Genomic DNA, 6,490 nt, shown 5'->3' with positions numbered 1-6,490 from the left:
GGGAGCGCAGATGGGCGCTGGGTCCTTGCGCACGGGGGGAGCGGGGGGTCGGTGCTCCCGCGCTGGTGCGTCCTGTGCCACCGCCGTGCCTCGCGGGACGTTTCTTCTCGCGCGGGTGGTGGGGGCAGAGGCACCCCGGAGGGACAGAGCCCAGGAGACCACCTCGGCGGGACCGGGTTAACTATAACCGGGCTGGGGAGCCAGCCCGCCGAGTGTGGGGGCTCTGATCTGGAGAGAGACGGGGAGCTGTGGCACTGCTTTTCCCTTCCAGTGCCCACTCGCATCGTCTGTCCAGCCAGCTGTAATGTTTGCACGCGTGTTGAAAAGAGTAGAGGAGCCACCTGGACTCCAGCGGAAGACTTTAGGATCCCAAGACAGATTTAGCTGAAGAGCTAAGGGAGCTGCTTCAGCAGTTCACTTGGTGGGAAAATCAGATGTACTGCTCTTGGCTTGGTACCAAGCGTTTGCTTGACGAAGGAGCAGCGGGTCACTGCAATCAAAGAGTAGCGGCTACATATGAGAGAGCCTTCTTATGTTTACTTCAGTTTTATCACTCAAATGTACTTTGAATTTTAGTGGTCAAGCTAAATGAAGCTGGATGCATAGTACTATTGCATGGAGTAAGTCAATAGTAGTGTTTTCTACACCCTTGTTTTACTGTTGCACTGACTTTGGGAAATAGGTTTTCTTTCACTTTTATTCTGAGTAGTCAGTCTTTAACTTCAGCCAGATATTGAATAATCCAGTAAAAACCACTTAGAGTGACCAAAACTTGTGGAAGATAAAGGATGAAACTGTTCTTTGTAGTCTGATTTCTGATGATGCAGAGTAGGATGAATTGAAGTGAGGCTGATTTGCATTTGAGGCTTGATAATGTTTTGATTATTCATTATTAATATATAGTCAGTAGATGAAAATATTCTATATAGTGGAACGGTAAGTTAACAGAGCAAAAGTAGAAGCATTTTATGTTTAAGGTGAGATTTGAGAAAATCATGTATGTTTAGGAATGTCAAAATTGTAACTTCCATTTGATGATGAGGTTATGCAGGTGGCATAGTGGGAATCTGTTACCAGGCTGAAGGGTGCGAGTAACATTTATGACTTTGACCATTCATTTCCCTCTTGCTTTAAGATTAGTCATTTAAAGGAAAACTGCAACACATTTAAGCAATTATGATTACTTTATATGATTACTTTATCAAGTTACCGAAGAGTATAGTCAAGCACCTTTTAAAGCTAGCTACACTGTTAAGAGCAAGTAGACTGGCAGGAAACTGCCATCTTGCTTCTGGGGTGGAACCAGTTACCGCTGAGAGTATGGAGGAGTGGGGAGCACGGCTCCTTGGGAAGGGGTGATAGGGTGGGTGGTGCTGGGCCTCACTGGGGCACAGAGACTGTCCAGCTCCTAAAAGTACATGGGATGTGTTCTCCTCTTATATGCAGAAATAAGGGAGTCCTGCCTGGCCTGGCTTTCTTCTGCTCCCTTCAGGGTGCTAAACTCCCCCAGCCAGCTTGCTTAGTGTAGTCACTGCCGTTCCTGGTGCTGGGGAGGAGATGTGCCTTCTGTCCTCTCCTATCTGAACAGTGCGTTTGTGCTGTGGCTGCCAGAATTTGCTCCAAGGAGCTCAGGACCAAGCATTGCCATTTCCCTTTAAGCAAGTGACTTTTAACATATACTGTAGCTCTTTAAGGAGCGTGTGACCCCTTATTATTGGTGACCCTGTAAACCATTGTGTAATCTGTTGACTGTAACGTACCATGCCAATTTATTCTTGGTTGGGAAGTCTTGCCAGGGACTTGATGGAATAGCATGATTTTACTTTATTGTTTTCATTGTGTTTCACAAACATCTAAGACCCTTTGGGAAGAATCACTGGGGCGGCTGGGCCTCCTTTTTTTAATTGCTGGTTAAATAAATGTTGCCAGTTTAAAAAAACTAAAGTGGTATGCAGGATCTGAGAATGCCTGGAACTGCTAAGCAGTCATGTTTAGGAAGCAGAACTATTTTTAGTGTAGGGGCATTTAAAGAAATGATACTAGCCCCTTGTGAAGAGGTCACTGTAAAGTGCACTGAAGAGTCTGCTTTTAACTGGAGAGCAAAACCAAGTTTCCCACAGTTGAGTAAAGCTAAAGAACCAGATTTGTACTTTTCCCACTTAACTGAAGAGGGAAAGGATGGAGTTTTTGCTAGTTTACAGTCGTAGGAGTGAGGAGGCCCAAATTCTTATCATACAAAAAAAAAAAAAAATCCTGGTCTTGGTGAGACACTTGGCTTTCTGATTCCCTCCAGTGAGTGTCTGCAGTGGAGATGTAGGACTGAAAGGCATTTAACACTTTCTGAGAAGGGCTGGGAACTGGCAGCTGAGAATATGGTGTGTATCCCTTGGGATCTGTGTTTGCGGGAGGTCACAACTCCCTTGAATGGATCCCTGGCTGCCAATCTTATCTATAGCTAAAAAAACTGGGGTAAAACTTTAAAAAAAAAAAAAAAAAGTGTGGGTGTTGAGAACTCAAGGTGATTTGGGATCCTAAATTAATTCTGAATATGGGACTGATGTTGCTAAATAAATTACTTCGGATCCCGAGAAGACTTTCCTCAACTCATCTGCCTGGAAAATAGAAGTACTTGCTTTTGATGGCTTAAGAGAATGTGGTTTAGGTTAAAGTTACCACTGTGTGCTAGATCCATCATGTCATCTATGGGGTTTTGAGTAATCTAGATATGGTTAATGTAACTCAGTCTTTTGCAGGGCGGATGACCAACATCTGGACTGATCAGACTTTCAAAATGTACCAAATGGTAGTTGAGTCAAGTCGTGTTTCGGTCCAAACTTCATTGATGTCTTGTTTAACATAAGTTCAGTTTAGATTATGAATTAATTTTTTTTTCCTTTTTTTTTTCCCAATGCTGAGTGCCATGTGTGTTAGTTTTGTCTCTGTGCTGTAAAGTGTGTGCAACTGTTGCTTCTCAGATTTTTTGGTCTGCAGTTGGGATTTAGTTGGCAGTGCAGATAGAGGCAAGTTTGGGGAACTGAATCCAAATATTTACATTCTCAATTTGGCCTAGTCCTTGTGCTTATAAACACTCATAGTCATATTGAACTTTGGTGAGGTTATAAGTGGCTTTGCTAAGCCTTGGAGAGTCACACCCTACAAGACCTGAAATTCCCCCTTTGGGGAAGAGTTTTGGATATGTTTTTCGGGTGTACGTACATCAGCTTGTCACTCTTGCCCTTAATCCAACTGCAAAATCTTTTCCTGTATCTTGCTTCTTTTTCATGTAGAAATGCCTTATGCTGGTGAGATGTGTCAAGTTAAATGTCATGGAAGAGAAGTCCTGCCCACCTACGAGGTGCTGCGCAGGCTCTGGAAATCCTGGTCTCCTGTGCTGCTCTAGAGCTCTGCCCTGGCAGAGAGGGGCTGCAGTGAAGATCCTCCTCCCTCCGTAGCTACCGTTTTCCCAGTCCTTGCTCTTTGGGTGTGCAGAAACAAAGTTTGAGGACTGATTTGAACAATGAGGATGTTTGCTCATGGAGAATCAGATTTAAGTCCTCTTTTCATTCATACAGGCTTTGAACAGCTGTTGGATTTTGTCAGAAACTTTTTATTCACTAGGGACTGAGCCTGAAAGTTTTCTTCTGCATTGGCAATTGAACTTTCCGAAGTCCACCTTACCACAAACTGCAGAGATAAGGATCAGCTGGTACATTAACACTTAATGGCCAAGCCACCCTCTTGTTTGGGTATGCCTTTCTATTTGGGTCTGTTGCTGTTAACCAGAGTTTGAAATTAGATAGTTTAGTTGCAGAGAGCTGGAGACTATAGATAGAGGTGATTGAGTTGCAATGAGTTACGGTAAGGGTTCCTACTCATCAGTTGAGGTCTGTAACTTTGTATTCTTAGCCAACCTGGTTTGGAAGAAGACTGCATTAGCTTAATCCACAGTGAACGTGTTTAGAGTAACCTAACTTTGTTCTCTATCTGGAGTGTATACCTAGATAGTTAGAACTGTTCAGGTAAATGAATGCTATAATTCATGCAGCCAGTGCTTTTGATACATTCTGCTGTAAGCTTCTGGCCTTGGAGATGCGTTTGTTAGGTTGAGGAACATAGGAAAAGAGTAGGTGTTCATTTTTACTGCCGCCTTTCACCATTCTTTGAAGATGTTTGTCTGAGCTGTATCTGACTGCTGAAAACCTGTCAGCCGCTGCAGTGTAGCTAAGACTTCAGTGAATTTGTGCAAATGGAGAAGTCCTTAAGGACATGCTGAAAGCACAGTGAGTTTTTGTCAGAAATGCACCCTGTGTGTGTTCGCACACACAGGAATGGGATGTTATTTCAGTTTAAGTGTATCTGTCTCCTAGTTTCTCTTTAAAATGAAGATGTAAAAATGCTTGATGTATGAACATTTAGTGTTAGCACTGGTGCCAACACAGGAAACCAGGCCTTTGAGTTGAAACATTTAACATTATTCCCTAACTCCCACATTATTAAAAACAGTAGTTGTGTGAAGTTTTAATACTATTATTCATTTCATCATTTTGATGGGGTCGTCACACTGAATTAATGGTTTGCATTTTTTCCCCTTACGAAAAAGATTAGTTGTCTTCATGGGAAATCCAGTCACAATCACAGCGGACAGATGCTAACCAGCTAGCATTGTGCAAAGCGCCCGGCTCAGCCTGCTATTCCAAGTATTAGGGCAGAGACAAAAGTACTTTAGGAGAGCTGTCCTGGAAGATCTCACAACCCTTCTTCAGCAAGGAGCAGATGTTCCAGACATGGACTCTGTTCATTGTTCTGAGAAGTCCTTCAAGTCAGGAGATGGATCTGTCTTTTGACAGATTTTTGTTTTCAACATTGTTACTTCTTTGAGGGAGTGCAAATAGTTTTTGTAAGACAGGGTGGAATGAATGAGGAGCTCTAATGATTTTGATCCTTTGTCCTGGTAGAAACTCTTATCACTTGCGGTCACTGGAAAGGGAAATATATTTGGCCTGAAGTCATGTTTCTGTGTGGGCAGTGTGCTAAAGAAAAATGGGAGATATTGACTTGCTGTGTGTGAAAGTGCTTCTCGTTTGTGCTACAGGATTGTAATGATTGGAGTTTCCAGTTTGCCTCATCTCTTAATCCTGGCTCTAGGCTCACAAGATCCTGTTAGCCAGTGTTGTTCAAATGAGCTTCATTAACTAGGAATATTGTTTTGAAGATATGGCAGATCAGCAAAGTGCAAAAGCTTACCAAATCTCCTGTGTGATGGCAGGCTCTGATTATTTCCACTGTTAAGTTGCAAATTGGGCAGCAGTTCCACACCACAGCTTGCGTTTTACTGTCTGCTGTATCTCTGCTATGTTGTTAACTTTAGTCTTTGAGCAGAACATCCCCCATGCCACTCAAACTGTGTAAGAAATGGCTGACTTGAAAGAGAGGCAAGATCAGAGTAGGAAAGGACAGAAAGGGATCAAAAAGAATAGGCCTGAAATAATCTGACCCTCCCTATAGGCCTTTTGTAAATATTACTTAACAATCTCCAAAATTGTTAAAACAGCATTCAGTACTTGGTCAATACAATTCATGCACCTTTAGGTTTGTATGCATATTTCTCCTCAGAATATCAATATATGTATGGTCAACGCTCCAGAGGGATGGGATGCCATCCAGAGGACCTGGAGAAGCTTGAGAAGTGGGCCTGTGTGAACTTCATGTGGTTTAACAAGGTCAAGTGCAAGGTCCTGCACCTGGGTCGGGGCAACCCCTGGTATCAATACAGGCTGGGGGATGAAGGGGTTGAGAGCAGCCCTGCCGAGAAGGACTTGGGGGTACTGGTGGATGAAAAGCTGGACATGAGCCAGCAATGTGCGCTCGCAGCCCAGGAGGCCAATCGTATCCTGGGCTGCATCAAAAGCAGCGTGGCCAGCGGGTCGAGGGAGGTGATTCTGCCCCTCTCCTCTGCTCTGGTGAGACCCCACCTGGAGCACTGCGTCCAGCTCTGGAGCCCTCAGCATAGGAAAGACATGGACCTGTTGGAGCAGGTCCAGAGGAGGGCCAGGAAAATGATCAGGGGGATGGAACACCTCTCCTGTGAAGAAAGGCTGAGAGAGTTGGGGTTGTTCAGCCTGGGGAAGAGAAGGCTTCAGGGAGACCTTATTGCAGCCTGTCAGTACGTAAAGGGGGCTTACAAAAAAAGATGGCGGCAGATTTTTTAGCAGGGCCTGTTGCAATTTAAACTAAAGGGGGCTAGATTTAGACTAGATATAAGGAGGAAATGTTTTACGCTGAGGGTGGTGAAACACTGGAACAGGTTGCCCAGAGAGGTGGTGGATGCCCCATCCCTGGAAACATTCAAGGTCAGGTTGGACGGGGCTCTGAGCAACCTGCTCTAGTTGAAGATGTCCCTGCTTATTGCAGGGGGGTTGGACTAGATGACCTTTAGAGGTCCCTTCCAACCCAAACTATTCTATGATTCTGTGATTCTCTGTTAGAGTTT

This window comes from Pygoscelis adeliae, unplaced genomic scaffold (assembly GCF_000699105.1).
Source record: "Pygoscelis adeliae isolate BGI_AS28 unplaced genomic scaffold, ASM69910v1 Scaffold166, whole genome shotgun sequence".
In the NCBI taxonomy this organism is placed as follows: Eukaryota; Metazoa; Chordata; class Aves; order Sphenisciformes; family Spheniscidae; genus Pygoscelis; species Pygoscelis adeliae.
This window is presented reverse-complemented; position numbering follows the sequence as displayed.